General features: G+C 40.0%; 1 long non-coding RNA gene across 1 annotated transcript; it reads left to right on the top strand.

Moving 5' to 3' along the window:
* Positions 1-396: 396 nt before the first annotated feature.
* On the top strand, positions 397-19,027 carry LOC133552411 (uncharacterized). Its single transcript, XR_009806712.1, has 3 exons — positions 397-513; positions 14,428-14,538; positions 18,951-19,027. It is a non-coding gene; the product is annotated as an uncharacterized LOC133552411 (long non-coding RNA).
* The last annotated feature ends 627 nt before the right edge of the window (positions 19,028-19,654 follow it).

Here is a 19,654-nt window from a genome sequence, read left to right as displayed (position 1 = left end):
GTACATTTGTATCAAGACTCTCCTGGATAACAATGCATTGTTTTCAAACGGGTAAGTGTCATGATCCGTTGCCCGAATCATTTTTGTTTAGTTTATGACTCCCTGTTCTTGTTCCTTCTTTCTGAGTATCTCTGGGGTTATGTTTCACCTGCCTCTGATTAGTGTTCGGAACGCTCACCTTCTCCCGGGCACTAATCAGAAAGCTACTTAAGCCGGTTTTTCGCCACACATAGTAAGACTTTCTTATTTGCTTCCATGCAACAGTTACGACGTTTTACCCTTTTGATTCCTGTGCTAAGCTACGCTATTTGTTTGCCCATTCATATTCTAAGCTTTTTTTTGTAAGCTATTCCGTCAGCTTCATATACTATAGTTACGCTTGTTTTGTTTATTTTTGTATTTTTGCATGTTTCATGGCCAATAAATCATCGTCTCACCTGCACCTTGCCGTCGGAGTTCCGTCTGCATTCTGGGAGAATGCTCCACACAGCAAAATGCGAAGACGACATGACTGTAAGGTTTCATTTCATGATTTAACTTTGTGTCTCTTGCCATGTTTGTTGCTCGCCCTTGCTGTTGCATGCGACGCTTACGAGAGTGCATGTTTTTCCCCGTTTTTATCAAAATGTAACGATAGATGTCAACATTGTGTATGTGCTGAAAGCTTCATATATGATTGCTGTCTTTGGTAAAAGCTTAAAGGCCTACTGAACCCCACTATTACCCACCACGCAGTCTGATAGTTTATACATCAATGATGAAATATTAACATTGCAACACATGCCAATACGGCTTTTTTAGTTGACTAAATTACAATTTTAAATTTCCCGGGAGTTTCATCTTGGAAACGTCGTGTAATGATGACGTGTTCGCAGGACGTCACGGGTTTTTAGGAAGTATGAGCTCTGCGCACACACACAGCTAAAAGTCGTCTGCTTAAACGGCATAATTACACAGTATTTTGGACATCTGTGTTGCTGAATCTTTTGCAATTCTATCCATCCATTTTCTACCGCTTATTCCCTTTTGGGGCACTGGCGCCTATCTCAGCTACAATCGGGCGGAAGGCAGGGTACACCCTGGACAAGTCGCCACCTCATCGCAGGGCCAACACAGATAGACAGACAACATTCACACTCACATTCACACACTAGGGCCAATTTAGTGTTGCCAATCAACCTATCCCCAGGTGCATGCCTTTGGAAGTGGGAGGAAGCCGGAGTACCCGGAGGGAACCCACGCATTCACGGGGAGAACATGCAAACTCCACACAGAAAGATCCCGAGCCTGGATTTGAACCCAGGACTGCAGGAACTTTGTATTGTGAGGCAGATGCACTAACCCCTCTGCCACCGTGAAGCTCTTTTGCAATTTGTTCAATTAATAATGGAGAAGTCACAGTAGAAAGATGGAGTTGGGAAGCTTTAGCCTTTAGCCACACAAACACACGGTGATTCCTTGTTTAAAATTCCCAGAGCTGAAACTTTTCTATGGATCAGAGCGCGGTCAAGCAGACATGAATCACGAAGGAATGTCAACCAGCAGGTTTCGGTGAGAAAATTGTGGTTAAAAAGTCGCCACTTACCGGATATCAGCTGAGCTTGTGTTGTCCGTACAGCTGCCGTTGACACCCGTGAGACATTGGCGTCAACACACCTGTGGACGTACACCTCCGACTATCAGGTAATATTAAACTCACTAAAACACTAGCAAAACAATAGAAGGATAAGGGATTTCCCACAATTATCCTAGTAAATGTGTTTAAAAACATCGGAATACGTCCCAACGCTATCGCGTTTTTTTTTTCCTAGTCCGTCGCTATCAATATCCTCAAACACAAATCTTTCACCCTCGCTTAAATGAATGGGGAAATTGTCGTTTTCTCGGTCCGAATAACTGTTTTTGTTGGAGGCTCCCATTAACATCAATGTGAATATGTGAGGAGCCCCCACACTTGTGACGTCATCGTCTGTGACTTCCGGTAAAGGCGAGGCTTTTTCAGAAAGTACCAAAAGTGGCGAACTTTATCGTCGATTTTCTCTACTAAATCCTTTCAGCAAAAATATGGCAATATCGCGAAATGATCAAGTATGACACATAGAACGGACCTGCTATTGCTAAGGTTTCAAAAAATGAATCCAATTGCGGATCAGTAAAAAGGCTTTTTAATAACAAAAAAATCACTGGAGAAAAGAATTTAAGAGTAACAAAAGTCAGGTCCAGGAAGACGGGGTCAAAAAGTCTGTTCAGCATCTGAGGAAATACAAAAACAGGGGTCAAAAAGGTTTCAGGGCAAAGGTCAGAATGATAGTGTTCAGGTTAGAGTGTACCACAGGCAACGAACGAACTGGCACTGGCTGGGTGGAGATCCAGGGTTTAAATCAGGTCGTTGATTAGGTGCAGGTGGGCTTGGATGGCTGGCAGCACACCTGCAACTGACAACCAGGGAGAGACTTGCAGACAAGAGGGAAAAAAAAAAAAGGAAGGAGAACTGCCCTCATGACAGCTATCCATCCATCCATCCATTTTCTTCCGCTTATTCCCTTTCGGGGTCGCGGGAGGCGCTGGCGCCTATCTCAGCTACAATCGGGCGGAAGGCAGGGTACACCCTGGACAAGTCGCCACCTCATCGCAGGGCCAACACAGATAGACAGACAACATTCACACTCACATTCACACACTAGGGCCAATTTAGTGTTGCCAATCACCCTATCCCCAGGTGCATGTCTTTGGAGGTGGGAGGAGCCTATCCCCAGGTGCATGTCTTTTGAAGTGGGAGGAAGCCGGAGTACCCGGAGGGAACCCACGCATTCACGGGGAGAACATGCAAACTCCACACAGAAAGATCCCGAGCCTGGATTTGAACCCAGGACTGCAGGAACTTCGTATTGTGAGTCAGCACCTCCAAATCCGAGTCCATGGTTCTCTCCCGGAAAAGGGTGGAATGCCATCTCCGGGTTGGGGAGGAGACCCTGCCCCAAGTGGAGGAGTTCAAGTACCTAGGAGTCTTGTTCACGAGTGAGGGAAGAGTGGATCGTGAGATCGACAGGCGGATCGGTGCGGCGTCTTCAGTAATGTGGACGTTGTACCGATCCGTTGTGGTGAAGAAGGAGCTGAGCCGGAAGGCAACGCTCTCAATTTACCGGTCGATCTACGTTCCCATCCTCACCTATGGTCATGAGCTTTGGGTCATGACCGAAAGGATAAGATCACGGGTACAAGCGGACGAAATGAGTTTCCTCCGCCGTGTGGCGGGGCTCTCCCTTAGAGATAGGGTGAGAAGCTCTGCCATCCGGGAGGAACTCAAAGTAAAGCCGCTGCTCCTCCACATCGAGAGGAGCCAGATGAGGTGGTTCGGGCATCTGGTCAGGATGCCACCCGAACGCCTCCCTAGGGAGGTGTTTAGGGCACATCCAACCGGTAGGAGGCCACGGGGAAGACCCAGGACACGTTGGGAAGACTATGTCTCCCGGCTGGCCTGGGAACGCCTCGGGATCCCCCGGGAAGAGCTAGACGAAGTGGCTGGGGAGAGGGAAGTCTGGGCTTCCCTGCTTAGGCTGTTGCCCCTGCGACCCGACTTCGGATAAGTGGAAGAAGATGGATGGATGGATGGATGGATGGATAGTTTTAGCTAGTGGTATTGAGATCTTAATAGAGCAGGCCTTTTGTGCATCAAAGATACTAAAAGTAATCCAATGCAGGTCAGTATACCATCCATCCAGCCATCCATCAGTATACAAAAAACAATTTGCACTGTGTGTTACGTCCAGCCATCCAGCCATTTTATATAATGCTTGTACAACCCTGATTTAGATATTTGATATACTAGCATTTAAGATAATGTATTAAGATGAACGAAACAAGGTGTTTAATTCTAACCAATAAAGCCAATCTGTCAGGCTTGCCCCTGACAGTTTGTTTGTGTTTTAGTTTTTCCTCTGTGTGTGTGTGTAGTATTTCCTGTCTTTAGCTCCTGTCAGCACTCTTATTTTGGTTCAGTTTCCTGTTGTCTCCCTGAGGTCTGTGTCCCCTCAGCTGCGGCTGAGTGGCACCTGGCCACACCTGGTGTCAATCAGCCAGATCCTGTTAAGACCTGTTTCTCCTCCAGTCTGTGCTGGATTATTGTATTTTCGCTCCTGTCGTGTTGTGTCGTGTCGTGTCTTTGCAGCGTAGCGGTAAGCTATATTTCGGTAGCTGTTTGTAGCTTACTGTTTTTTGTTCCCTGCTTCCAGTTTTTCATACTACAAGTAACGACTTCTGTTTCCTGCTCGTTATCTTCTACTGTAGCTTCCATGCTAGCTCTTTTAGTTTGTTATCCGTCTCGTGCACGCCTTTTGTTAGTACCCTTTTTGTTTGTTCTTGTCCTAGTATTTTGATTAAATAATGTTTCCTTACTCAATGTCTGCCTCCTTTTCTGCATCTCGTGGTTTGTCACAAACTAACTGACACTGTCACGCCTATGGTTCATGTTTGTTTTGGTCATGCTATGTTCAGTTTTTTGGACATTTAGTTCTGTTTTGCATTTCCTTGTTTGTCTTTTTACCATGCCAACTGATTTAGTTTTCATCTGTCATGTCTGATCATGAGTTTTGTATGGCCATATTACCCTGAGCATCCCCAATCTCATCTGTTCTCAAAGCTAAGCAGTGTCTGGCCTGGTTAGTACTTGGAAGGGAGACTGCCTAAGAATACCAGGTGCTTTTGACCTTTGGACTCTAAGTTCCTTTTTTTTGTCACTCCCTGTTTTGTTACCATGACAACCAATCAGTTCACCTGTCTTGTCTCACACCTGTTTTCACTTATCATGTTCATTATTTAAGCCACAGTTACCAGTTAGTCAGTCTGGCAACATCACCTCATTCCCGCCCTCGATTATCTGCTTCATGCCTTGCAATGCTGTCCATTTTGTCCACGTAAGTTTTTGTTATTCATGCCACTGCGCAAGTGTTTTTGTTTCATGTTTATAGTTTATAGCTTTTGTGCTAGTCTTTTGTTTCATAGCCCAAGTTTTGTACCTCCATTGTGAGCGCTTTTTGTTTGTTCCTGTTTTTAGTTTATTAGTGTTAAAATAAAGATGTCTTTACCTTCACGCCGTTTCCACTCCATTCACTTTGCACCTCGGGAAAACAAACCAAGACCAAGTCCAAGCCTGACAGACACAATGGATAAATGTTTGAATCAAATTCATTTAAATTGTCTTGATAAGTTAAATAAACTATCTCAAATGATTTTTGGAACTAAATGTGTTACGATCCTCTACGCCGGAGTAGGACCCCAAAGTAAAGAAGACACAGTCAGCAAAAATAAGAATGTTTAATGACAAAAAACGCACTCGAGGAGTGGAAAGAATAACAAAAAAGCGCACTCAAAAAAGAGAGAAGAAACAAAAGACGCACTCAAAAGGAGTGGGGAAAATACAACACAACAAGACTGGGACATAGCCACTGGAAAGGTAAGTGTGCAGGGAGCCACGAAGGAAAATTATGTTCACCGGTAAACACCCAGTGAGTGGAAAAAGTCCTTGGAAGTGAGTGAAACATCCACAACTAACTGGCACTGAGGCGACTGGCAGGGAGGATGGAACTTCAAGACCAGGTACTGCAAAAAAAGGGCGGAAAGGAAGCAGCAGAGCAACAAAAGACATTACGAATTCATCTGAATAGTAAAACAATATTGTTGAACTAAATGACCTCAATGAACTTTTTTGCCACGGCTCCTCTTTTAGACATGCTGTGAAATAACAGTGAAAATTAAACGTGACAGTGGAATTTGGGATTGAATGGAAAAACAAAATCATCTTCTTTCCAAAGTAAATCCTTCTCTCATACAGTTTTTTGAATGTATCTTTTTCAGTATGTAAATAAGTGATAATTTAAAATGTTATATTTGTACCATAATACTGATTACCGGAAAATAATATGATTAACTGTATAACAATGGCAAAAAAATACAGACGTCACAGTTTCAAGGAAACTAATCAGTGGACATTTTATTTCATAAACAAGTAAGCTCTGATTAGTAACGGCTTTGAAGTAGTCCTTGATATCATTTTTTTAACATGGTTGTGTCGCATGTTTAAATTTACAACTGAGACATTTCACAGGCTCAAGATCAATGCGGTGTGACAACCAGTCAACTTTAACCTTCTTAGCAATGATTCACACGACTTAAAACAAGTCAAAAGCTATAACCTAATACATACACAGTCACCCACCGAGCAATGATAATGGCTGTCCAGAGTCGAGACCCAGGATGGACCGCTCGTCGGGACCCAGGATGGACCGCTCGCCTGTATCGGTTGGGGACGTCTCTACGCTGCTGATCCGCTTGAGATGGTTTCCTTTGGACGGGACTCTCGCTGCTGTCTTGGATCCGCTTCAACTGAACTCTCGCGGCTGTGTTGGAGCCACTATGGATTGAACTTTCACAGTATCATGTTAGACCCGCTCGACATCCATTGCTTTCGGTCTCCCAGAGAGGGGGGGTTGCCCACATCTGAGGTCCTCTCCAAGGTTTCTCATAGTCAGCATTGTCACTGGCGTCCCACTTGATGTGAATTCTCCCTGCCCACTGGGTGTGAGTTTTCCTTGCCCTTTGTGGGTTCTTCCGAGGATGTTGTAGTCGTAATGATTTGTGCAGTCCTTTGAGACACTAGTGATTTGGGGCTATATAAATAAACATTGATTGATTGATTGATTGATACTTTATTGTTTTTTGAAAAATAATTTCCAAATATTTCATGAGTTAACATTATGAAACCAAATCAATCAATCAATCAATCAATGTTTACTTATATAGCCCTAAATCACTAGTGTCTCAAAGGGCTGCACAAACCACTACGACATCCTCGGTAGGCCCACATAAGGGCAAGGAAAAACTCACACCCAGTGGGACGTCGGTGACAATGATGACTATGAGAACCTTGGAGAGGAGGAAAGCAATGGATGTCGAGCGGGTCTAACATGGTACTGTGAAAGTTCAATCTATAATGGATCCAACACAGTCGCGAGAGTCCAGTCCAAAGCGGATCCAACACAGCAGCGAGAGTCACAGCGGAGCCAGCAGGAAAAGAAAAAGAAAAGAAACGGCAGATCAACTGGTCTAAAAAAGAATGATCCAAACATTAGTCCTGCTCTTTGTACCCCTGCTGATAGTAGTTGCTAAATAACGTTACTGCCAGGGCAACGGAATATTTCTTTATTGCTTTACTAGCTTTTTCAAACAAAGTGATTTGAAGTTAATGACTCTCTTATCTTTATGATGCAGCAGTTTGTGTCATTTGGTAAAAGGGCAGCTCAAGGAGTCAACAATTAGGAAGTACTTTTTTTTTTTTTTTCATTTAAAGGGCCCCTCTAATCCCAAACATTCGCACATATTTAAATTAATAAGTACATTTTATTTATAAAGCGCTTTTCACGGATAAACTTACAAAGCGCTGTACAAAAACATAGGTAAAGTAAAACAATTCAATTTAAAACAAAAGGGGGAACATTAAAGTTATGGACAGAATTTCTAGGCGCAGTCAAGGCGTTGAGGGGTTCCGGTTTGGTGACCGCAGGATTAGGTCTCTGCTTTTTGCAGATGATGTGGTCCTGATGGCTTCATCTGACCGGGATCTTCAGCTCTCACTAGATCGGTTCGCAGCCTAGTGTGAAGCGACCGGAATGAGAATCAGCACCTCCAAGTCAGAGTCCATGGTTCTCGCCCGGAAAAGGGTGGAGTGCCATCTCCGGGTTGGGGAGGAGACCCTGCCCCAAGTGGAGGAGTTCAAGTACCTAGGAGTCTTGTTCACGAGTGGGGGAAGAGTGGATCGTGAGATCGACAGGCGGATCGGTGCGGCGTCTTCAGTAATGCGGACGTTGTACCGATCCGTTGTGGTGAAGAAGGAGCTGAGCCGGAAGGCAAAGCTCTCAATTTACCGGTCGATCTACGTTCCCATCCTCACCTATGGTCATGAGCTTTGGGTCATGACCGAAAGGATAAGATCACGGGTACAAGCGGCCGAAATGAGTTTCCTCCGCCGTGTGGCGGGGCTCTCCCTTAGAGATAGGGTGAGAAGCTCTGCCATCCGGGAGGAGCTCAACGTAAATCCGCTGCTCCTCCACATGGAGAGGAGCCAGATGAGGTGGTTCGGGCATCTGGTCAGGATGCCACCCGAACGCCTCCCTAGGGAGGTGTTTAGGGCACGTCCAACCGGTAGGAGGCCACGGGGAAGACCCAGGGACACGTTGGGAAGACTATGTCTCCCGGCTGGCCTGGGAACGCCTCGGGATCCCCCGGGAAGAGCTAGACGAAATGGCTGGGGAGAGGGAAGTCTGGGTTTCCCTGCTTAGGCTGCTGCCCCCGCCGACCCGACCTCGGATAAGCGGAAGAAGACGGATGGATGGATGGATGGATGGATGGGGCAACATTATAAAGACAATATAAAGTGAATTAAAATTTATCATTATAGGTGCATTAACTAAAAGCCTTATTAAAATGAGAAGTTTTCAAATGTTTCTTAAAGGTTTCAACTGTTACGATCCGTTACTCGGATCCTCTCATGTTGTTTATTTTTCCATCTGTGTTTTCATTCTGACGCGTTTACTTCCTGTTTTGTTTGTTTCCATGGTCACTTATTATTTCCACCTGCTATAGTCTCAGTTCTCGCACACCTGTTCTTGTAATCACCACCCTTTATAAGCCAGCCTCTTCTGTTTATTCTTTCTGGGACTCTAGTTTGCTCTCACGCAACTGTACGTCTGTTTTGATCGTTTGCTTTCACGCAAGTTCTACTATTTTCGCCAGCTCTCACGCTACGCGCCTCGTTATTAGCTCACATGCTAAATGTTTTATTTACTCGTTTTTGTGTGCCAACATGCCAGTTTAATTTCCTATTTTGTATCTCCTAGTTTTCATACTAGCGTCTTTGGTTTGCTTTTTGTTAGCTCCAGTGTTTTTGTTATAGCTCTCTTTCTGTTATTTAGAATAAATCGGTTATATCTTACCTTTGTTGTGTACTTCGTTTTGACGCATCCTCGAGGGAATCGAACCCGGCACCACAATGCCGAACAGGCGTAACATCAACACAGTCAAGATCAAGGGGGGGACTGTTGCAAATTGTTCCAGAGTCTCGGAGTTTTAGCCTGGAATGGCACGGGTTTTAAACACGTTTTCGGGATCTTTAGAATCAATCAATCAATGTTTACTTATATAGCCCTAAATCACTAGTGTCTCAAAGGGCTGCACAAACCACTACGACATCCTTGGTAGGCCCACATAAGGGCAAGGAAAACTCACACCCAGTGGGACGTCGGTGACAATGATGACTATGAGAACCTTGGAGAGGAGGAAAGCAATGGATGTCGAGCGGGTCTAACATGATACTGTGAAAGTTCAATCCACAATGGATCCAACACAGTCGCGAGAGTCCAGTCCAAAGCGGATCCACACATAGAAGACCCTGGCCTGAAGATCAGAGGCTACGCCCTGAAGAGTAGGGGCATAGCAAGTCAGTGATGGACTGAGCGGCCCCACCATACAACGCCCGAAATGTCAGGTCTATCATTCTAAACTCAATGAGTAATTTAACTGGAAGGCGATGAAGACTGGATAAAACGGGGCTGATATGGGCTGTTCTGGGTGTACCGGTCCAAAGTCTGGCAGCCGCATTTTGTACAGTCTGAAGTCTCTTTGGCGTTGACTTGTTAAAAAAAAAGTGAAGTGAATAGTTTTGGACCTAAAATCAATCAATCAATCAATCAATGTTTATTTATATAGCTCCCAAATCACAAATGTATCAAAGGACTGCACAAATCATTACGACTACAACATCCTCGGAAGAACCCGCAAAATGATGTGTGCATCCAAAATTCCGACCCAAAAAGACACAGTAGTGAATTTAAGCTTGTTTTCTAATGAGTATCAGCATATTTTGGAACGTCCACTTTTATCTCTAAATTGTGGGCGGACCTAGTCCAGCCTGCTGACGTCACCCACAGAAGACTGGATGTAATTTCATATTGCATCGTATTTGTTTTGGTAGCATCTTCATTTCGAATCACCGTATTTTGGTGCAGAATTTGAAGGGATGACCAAATATGTCCGTCAATTGCATCATTACAGGTTGTAGCAGTAGAACGAAAGAAGAGTTCAGCCTGATGGGAATACGAGGAAAGTATGGACCTCTCTAGTCAAATTGACTGATGCAAAAGAAGACGGACCAATTTCCTAGTAATCATTTCAATGATACTAACTATAAGAAATAGGGGTTTTGGTCAGAGTTTGGATGGAAAAAAATGTAAACGACTCAAGCCAAAACCGATCCCGAAAATCAGGAATAGTTGCTTTTGCATAAAATTGTTAAACAAAACGCCAGACAATATGTGTTACCTTACACACACACCACAATACTACTCATATGTTGAGGCACATCTATGGATGCGGCGCCATAGCTTACCAAAGTCGCACTAAAAAATGTTTGCGCCGTGTGTAATGTTCTATATTTTCAAAGGAACATATAAAATGTTGGCGTTGTTTACTTGAGTCATATTGCCATCATAGTGCAGCCTACACTTATCTCTTATGTTTGACTGCCATCTACTGGTCACACTTATCATTACACAATGTGCCAAATAAAATAGCTTTGAGGTGGGTAAGCTCAACCACTTTGTTATAAGGCGCACTGCCGAAAAATACGGTATTTTGTGTAATGTAGTTCGAGACGTGTTTAGTTTGTCGTTAAGCCTGTGTCGCAGCCCAATAAAAATCCAGCTGCAGGTCGCAAATGGTCCACGGGTCGCACCCCAAGGCAGTGGTTCTCAACCTTTTTTCAGTGATGTACCCCCTGTGAACATTTTTTTAATTCAAGTACCCCCTAATCAGAGCAAAGCATTTTTGGTTGAAAAAAAAGAGATAAAGAAGTAAAATACAGCACTATGTCATCACTTTCTGATTTATTAAATTGTATAACAGTGCAAAATATTGCTCGTTTGTAGTGGTCTTTCTTGAACTATTTGGAAAAAAAGATATACAAATAACTAAAAACTTGTTGAAAAATAAACAAGTGATTCAATTACAAATAAAGATTTCATACACATAAGAGTAATCATCAACTTAAAGTGCCCTCTTTGGGGATTGTAATAGAGATCCATTTGGATTCATGAACTTAATTCTAAACATTTCCTCAAAAAAAAAAAAAAAAAATCTTTAACATTTTTGTTAATAGCTCCTTTTGTTTAATAAAACCCTTAGTTCTTACCTTTTTGCTGTGTTCTTGCTGACGCATCCACGGAGGACTGAATCCGGCAACAATATGCCACGCAAGCCTAACAATTACATTTTTATTTAAATGTTATTTAATATGCCATTGATGTTCTATCGTTTGTTTTTTGAAAGTTGATTTTGCACTATTAAGTTATATAAGCGTTGATTGTTCCATATTCAGTGTTAAAGCAAATCAGTGTAGCAAACTGAGCAATAATTAACAATTAATTCATGCACTTTCTCTTGCTACTTCAAGGCTTGAATGTTTGATTCATTTATTATTGCTAATTTATTTTCAAATGTATTATTAGCCTGTGGAAAAAAGTTTATGTTCATATTTAACTCAGAAGGCTGAAAAATAGAAAAGAGGCATTCAATGTTTATTAAAATTGTATTTGATATGCCATTGATATTTTTTCATTATTATTTGAAACTCGATGATTTTGCACGTCAATATAAAGTTATATCAATCAATCAATGTTTATTTATATAGCCCTAAATCACAAGTGTCTCAAAGGGCTGCACAAACCACAACGACATCCTCGGTAGAGCCCACATAAGGGCAAGGAAAAACATAAGCCTTGCTTTTTCAATATTCAATGCAAAACTTGTTTGGGTTCCTTTTAAAAGGTTAACTTGTTCAACCTTGTTCAGTTTTAAATTTTGGCCCACTCTGTATTTGAGTTTGACACCCCTGTCCTAACCTATCACCGAATGACAATACTGTTTTGTACCGTGACTCAAGTATCGTGACAGGCTGTAGATTGTTTTGGCCGTCTTCTAAGGCTCCACTTACTAAAGTGCTAATAAAACATGTGACAGAGCAAGGGTTGCTGTAATATTCCTTTGCAGAGAAAATGCAGGAGGGACGAGGGGGGGGGGTGATGTGTTTGTGTGCTAATGTCTAATGGTCTTATTATTAAATGAGTGATGTCTGTAAGAGCAGGGCCACCCTTGTGTGCATGACTCACCACTTGTACCTCATGCGGCAAGAATCCAGTGACCCATAACGGACATGACCACTGAGGAAGACCATAGGCCTCCGGAGGATTTCTCACATTAATAAGAGGTCAACACTTATTGTAAGTAATAGACCTTTATGAAGAAGCAGCATAATGACAATGTAAATATTCCACCGGCCCTGAGTGACTTCTTATCCTCTCTAACGGGTTTTCTCCCTCCGCGCACATTCCTCCCCTTCCTCATCGATCTGCCATGCATGTCCTGCCCCATAAGGAGGTCGGGTAAAGTGATCAGGCCATGACATCATTGGGACCTACCTCATCTTTGAGCTGGATAGTGCACGTTGGCTTATATGATTTGGCATGTGTGGATAGTCAAAGGAACAATTTACTTTCGAGACATGAGGGGTCTGGATATGCTGGGGGGCTCGTCTAGACATTCATTCTTTGTTTTGTTTTTTTTCCAAATCAAAGCACCTTTTCATATGTTGAATGGTAATTTTCATTATTTTACCCAGTGACAAACCCTTAAGTCATACACCTTATTTCTCTATACAGGCATATTCAATGTTAGGGGGAAAAGTGAGCGTGAGGAAGTCTGCTGGGAAGGAGAAGTCGTTGATATTAATTGAACTGAAGAAAGAAATAATCAAAAATACATGACCAAGCGTGGTTCTCAAATGGGTGTACGCGTGCCCCTGGGGGTACTTGAAGGTATGCCAAGGGGTACGTGAGATATTTTTAAAAAGATTCTAAAAATAGCAACAATTCAAAAATCCTTTATAAATATATTTATTGAATAATACTTCAGCAAAATATGAATGTAAGTTCATAAACTGTGAAAAAAGAAATACAACAATGCAATATTCAGTGTTGACAGCTAGATTTTTTTGTGGACATGTTCCATGAATATATGTAAATAAAATATTTCTTTTTTTGTGAAGACATTTTTAAAATTAAGTTCATGAATCCAGATGGATCTCTATTACAATCCCCAAAGAGGGCACTTTAAGTTGATGATTACTTCTATGTGTAGAAATCTTTATTTATAATTGGATCACTTGTTTATTTTTCAACAAGTTTTTTGTTATTTTTTCACCTTTTTTCCACATAGTTCAAGAAAGACCATTACAAATGAGCAATATTTTTGCACTGGTATACAATTTAATAAATCAGAAACTAATGACATTGTGCTGTACTTTACTTCTTCATCTCTATTCTTCAACCAAAAATGCTTTACTCTGATTAGGGGTACTTGAATTAAAAAAATGTTAACAGGGGGTACATTACTGAAAAAAGGTTGAGAACCACTGCCTTAGTGTGCGGCCCGTGGGCCATTTGCGACCTGCAGCTGGATTTTTATTGGGCTGCGACACAGGCTTAATGCCAAACTAAACACGTCTCGAACTACATTACACAAAATACCGTATTTTTCGACAGTGCGCCTAATGTAAAGAATAAGTTTGGTTGAACTTACCCACCTCGAAACTATTTTATTTGGCACATGGTGTAATAATAAGTGTGACCAGTAGATGGCAGTCAAACATAAGAGATAAGTGTAGGCTGCACTATGATGGCAATATGACAACGCCAACATTTTATATGTTCCATTGAAAATGTAAAACATTACACACGGTGTTTAACATTTTTACTGCGACTTTGGTAAGCAATGACGCCACATCCATAGATGTGCCTCAACATACGAATAGTATTGTGGTGTGTGTATAAGGTAAGACATATTGTCTGGCGTTTTGTTTAACAATTTTATGCAAAAGCAACTATTCATACCTTCTGGTACCCGCTGATCTGTATTTGGGATCTGCATAAATCCTGAAAAATTGCGCCAGTCCACCTTTGTAGTCCGTGGGGACAACTTAGTTGATAAACTTCTTCTTTTTCTCTACCTTCTTGTTATGTGACATTCATTCTTCTCTATTGCCATTTCTAATATAAAGTGGTGTAAAGTTCTTACTTATGTCCGTCAGTAAACTAGACATGAAAGCGCTAAAACATACCGGTGCAGTGAGTTTACATTATTCACCTAAGGACCGGAGTCGGACGTTTTTTCACGGGACACATTTCCCTACAATGTAAATAGTCATGAAAATAAAGAAAACTCATTGAATGAGAACATGTTTTTCCAAACTTTTGGCCTGTACTGTATATCGTTTTTTCAATACAATATTTCTTACTGAAAAGAGTTATTGTTTTCTTTTTAAAGGGTAAATACTCTGGCCATTCAACACGCTCCAAATCAGAGGTTTTCAAAGTGTGAGGCACCGGAAGACTTGACGGGAGACACAGCAGCTTTGGAAAAGTAAAGACAAATAAGGTAATGGATTATTTTAGTTATGTTTTGAAGGAAACATTTGTGAATTATATTTATATAGCGCTTTTCTCAAGTGACTCAAAGCGCTTTACATAGTGACACCCAATATCTAAGTTACATTTAAACCAGTGTAGGTGGCACTGGGAGCAGGTGGGTAAAGTGTCTTGCCCAAAGACACAACGGCAGTAACTGGGATGGCACAAGCGGGAATCGAACCTGCAACCCTCAAGTTGCTGGCACGGCCACTCTACCAACCGAGCTATTAGTTTTATTTTCCACGGTGAGAGAGCAATTAGACTCTGGGGTGAGCAGAAAACGTCACAAACATACTCTTTGTAAAGAGTTTCATTCTTGTGTGCAGAGAAGTCTGTTGGGCTGCCGGCATTGCGTATTCGTAATGTGATTGAAGATGAGACAATACTAAATAGAGATGACGTGCATTCAGCTTTCACAGCCCACCACCTGCTGCAGGTTCCAATAAAGGAGCCTTTATTATCATGAGCCTACCTGGTTGCTAGGCAACAAAATGACCGCTGGAAGGCACGGTCTCAGGTGCCCACTTGCACCATTCCTGTCTTTTATCTCTTTGACTGCTTCCTGTCACAACAGGGGCATGTTTGCACATGTGTGTGTGTGCATGCAGGAAGTGGGCGCCTTTTAAGGGCATGCTATTCAAGTAACAGGAGCCTTCAGGTGACTCTTCCTCACACTTATTTTTTTGCTCTTAGAGCTTTGTCCCCTGCAGCAACCGATATGACTCAGAGAGCGACAGGAGGACATTTACTCTCACCATTTTATGATCTTGAGTAAAAGATGATTTATCCAGGGGTGTCCAAACTTTCTCCACAGAGGGCCGCACATGGAAACATTTAAGCATGCGGGAGCCATTTTGATACTTTTCATTTTCAAACCATAACAAAATATATGGATTTTTTTTTTAATCCTTAGAGCTCCTGGGGAGCATAGAGGGTCTCGGTCACTAAAATGTTAAAAATAAGTCAGATTATTATTATTTTTTTTAATTTAATGCTTACAGTAAATCTCTATATAAAATTGAGGTTGATATAAAGAAAAGCAAATAAGATTTTATGCCTTTTTTGTCAAAGACAACTTTGTTTTTTATAGTAAAACTGAAATATGCAGTACATAAATAAATAGATATATAAAATGATAAATGGGTTGCACTTGTATAGCGCTTTTCTACCTTCAAGGTACTCAAAGCGCTTTGACACTACTTCCACATTTACCCATTCACACACACATTCACACACTGATGGAGGGAGCTGCCATGCAAGGCGCCAACCAGCACCCATCAGGAGCAAGGGTGAAGTGTCATTCTCAGGACACAACGGACGTGACGAGGTTGGTACTAAGTGGGAATTGAACCAGGGACCCCCGGGTTGCGCACGGCCACTATCCCACTGCGCCACGCCGTCCCTTTATATTACTTTATTGATTCCTTCAGGAGAGTTTCTTTATTTAGCAATTAAAGTCCATAAAGATCAATACTGCAGGACACAATTGATTTTAATTATTCAATATTTTTGAGTAATCACAATGAAAAGATAAATAAAATCCTACTAAATATATTTGAGATCCGAAAGGTTCCCCACTCATAAAGTGATGCACTTTATTAGTTTAAAAAAAAAATAAAAACTTTTAACACTTAAATTTCAAGATCAACTTCCGATATATCTGTCGATTTTAAGTTTTAACTATTATTTAGTTTTGTTATGCTCTTTTGTCAAAACGTTGATGTTTTTATATGGCAACCACACAACATATGCAATGTTTTTTCCACATAAAACATTTTAAAATTATATTTTTTAAGTAATAATTCATTATATAGATTTTTGTGTCCCTTTTTTTTAGCAATGGAAAAAAAAAGAAAATAAAGACAAAAGGAAAAAAAAACTGCCTGCATGGCAGCTTTGTGTCAACATTGCCACTTTGTCTCATTAGATTTCCCCTCATTCCACTTTTTTAAAAATATTTTATTTTTTATTTTTGCAATATTATCAATTTTGCAATTATTGCAGAATGTGTGGCAGGCCGGTAAATGATTAGCTGCGGGCCGCAAATGCACTTTGGACCCCCCTGATATAGTTGATATCTGCAAATGTATCGCAGACACTGGGTTACGAGTAGACACTACTTCATTCACAGGGGTTACTACACACAAAGGTCATCTTCCGTTCTATTCATTTCTATCTTGTAAAAGTCAACCCTTAGTGATGTCAACGTGCTCTCTGCAAGGGCTTAATTTTTCTAGACCGGCGCTCGCATTCCACAAAGTTTGAACCAATAAAATAAATGGGAGTAATTTGTGTTGTTTATTAATCTGCTTTACAGAAAAAAATGAGACATACAGTGGTGCCTGAGATAAGAGCGTTATATTGGTAAGTAGTGATGCTTTAAGTGGCGAGCAAAAATTTGACTTAGAAACTTCCAGGCCATTAGTTGGCATAGCAAATGTCACAGTGAAACTCGCAAGATCTGCCCAAAAAATCTGGTCTTACTCGTTAGCAGTAGCTACAGTAATTGCTAGAGATCAACATTTGTTTCTCCCGCCAAGCGAGTGTGGATGACAGTATGGGGAGGAAGAAGCTGATGATGTTCATTAAATTAAAGAAAGAAATCATCAAAAACTTGTCCTAGCGCAGGGATCGGTAACCCAAAATGTTGAAGGAGCCATATTGGACCAAAAATACAAAAAAAAAATCTGACTGGAGCTGCAAAAAATTAAGTCTTAAAGTCTTGACGCAAATCTTCGTTTACAGAAAAGTTGTATTTTTATTTTCATTCTCCACATTTTTGCATCATTGTAAATCTTTAGTAAAATGGACGTTTCTCACAAGATGAGACAACTTCTGGAAATTACTGGCTCACAATGGCCAAAGGTAAAGATGTGTGTGTCCAAGTTTAAGGAAATGGTAGGCTGTCTTCTTCAAATGGATTTATTACAATCTGAGGAAGCTGGGTAACGTTTGCTGTGGTCTGGAACAACATGGCACACAAACAATTATGAGAAATGGAGTAAATGTGTCATGAGACATGAAAATATAAATTTAATATGTTATGCATAAAAGCACAGCATAAAACATTTGATGGATAAAATGAGACAGAAGGTGTGTCATAAAACACGTCTATATATATATATACATATATATATACGTGTGTGTGTGTGTGTATATATATGCATATATATTTATATATGTATATATATACTGTGTATATACATATATGTATACTGTATATCCAGTATGTATGTATGTATATTCATACATATATATACACACATATATGTATACTGTATATATATATATGTATATATATACACATATATATATATATATACACATATATATCTATACACATATATATACACATATGTGTATATACATACACACATAGACACACACACACACACACACACACATATATATATATATATATATATATATATATATATATACATATATATATGTATATATATATATATATATATATATATATATATATATATATATATATACTGTATATGTCTGTGTGTGTATGTGGATTTATATATATATGTATGTATGTATGTATATATGTGTGTATAAGTGTATATATATATACAGTATATACATATATTTATACTATACTGTATATCCAGTATGTATATATATATATATATACACATATACATATATACATATATGTATACTGTGTATCTAGCATGTCTGTATATATATATATATATATATATATATATATATATATATATATATATATATATATATATATATATATATATACTGTATATCCAGTATGTATATATATATGTATATAGGTATACATATGTATATATATGTATTTACATACATATGTATATACATATACAGTGTGTATATATACATGTATAAATGTATATACTGTATATATGTATATATATTTACACATATATGTGTATATATATACATATATATATATATATATACATATATATATATATATATATATATATATATATATATATATATATATATATATATATATATATATACACTGGATATACAGAGTACACACACACACACACACACACACACACACACATTTATTTATATATATATATATATATATATATATATATATATATATATATATATATATATATATATGTATGTATGAAGTAGATCATCTCCACTTGGTCATTTGGTAAGTGGCTTGTCTGCTAAAAAGTGTGGGCACCCCCTGCTGTACAATATTGTTACATTACTTCATAAAACTCTAGAGGGCGAGCACCGATTTCAAAACATTTCAATGGGAGATTTCAGATACAAGTGTTTGGAGTTAAGTGCACAGTACCAATTAGGCCAGGAAGTTGAGGTACAACTGTATTACTAATATTTATCATTATTTTGTGTTTTTAGTTGACAAACTGCTGCTCGTCACTGGATGGATCCATCCTAAAATAGTCCCAGTGACCAGAAGCTGCTTTCCATCATTGTAAGTCAACAATACAGCAATCAGTAGTTTGTGTTGTTCTTTTACAAACGTCAGCTCTCCTCCTGTTTACTGGCCTTGATAAAAGGAGGCGATCAGTGGAAACCAAAAGGAAACAGTTATTCAAACGTTTGCCCGAATATAACCAGTTCTTATCTCATGGCGTGGCCCGTGCCACCCACACTTGCACATTCCAGTGTGGACAGACAACTTTTCCATTTGTCCAGTTTACTAAGCTGCCAAGTTCCAAATCAAGGTGGCAGCAGGACAAAGAGAAAAGTAATAACTTGAGATTGATTGATGGATTGATTGATACTTTTATTAGTAGATTGCACAGTACAGTACATATTCCGTACAATTGACCACTAAATGGTAACACCCGAATAAGTTTTTCAACTTGTTTAAGTCGGGGTCCACGTTAATCAATTCTTACTTATGTCTGTCAGTAAACTAAACATGAAAGCGCTAAAACATACCGGTGCAGTGAGTTATATTATTCACCCAAGAACCGGAGTCGGACGTTTTTTTCAATTCAATTCATGGTAAAAGATCCTCCCTTTGATGTGATGATGCCAATTCCAACATACTACAAATGTTTTAATGAAGGTCTGAAGATGTTTCTGAAGGCTAG

Source organism: Nerophis ophidion, linkage group LG05, assembly GCF_033978795.1.
Source record: "Nerophis ophidion isolate RoL-2023_Sa linkage group LG05, RoL_Noph_v1.0, whole genome shotgun sequence".
NCBI lineage: Eukaryota > Metazoa > Chordata > Actinopteri > Syngnathiformes > Syngnathidae > Nerophis > Nerophis ophidion.
Note: the sequence above shows the minus strand (reverse complement) of the source record. Positions and strands in the feature narration are given on the sequence as shown.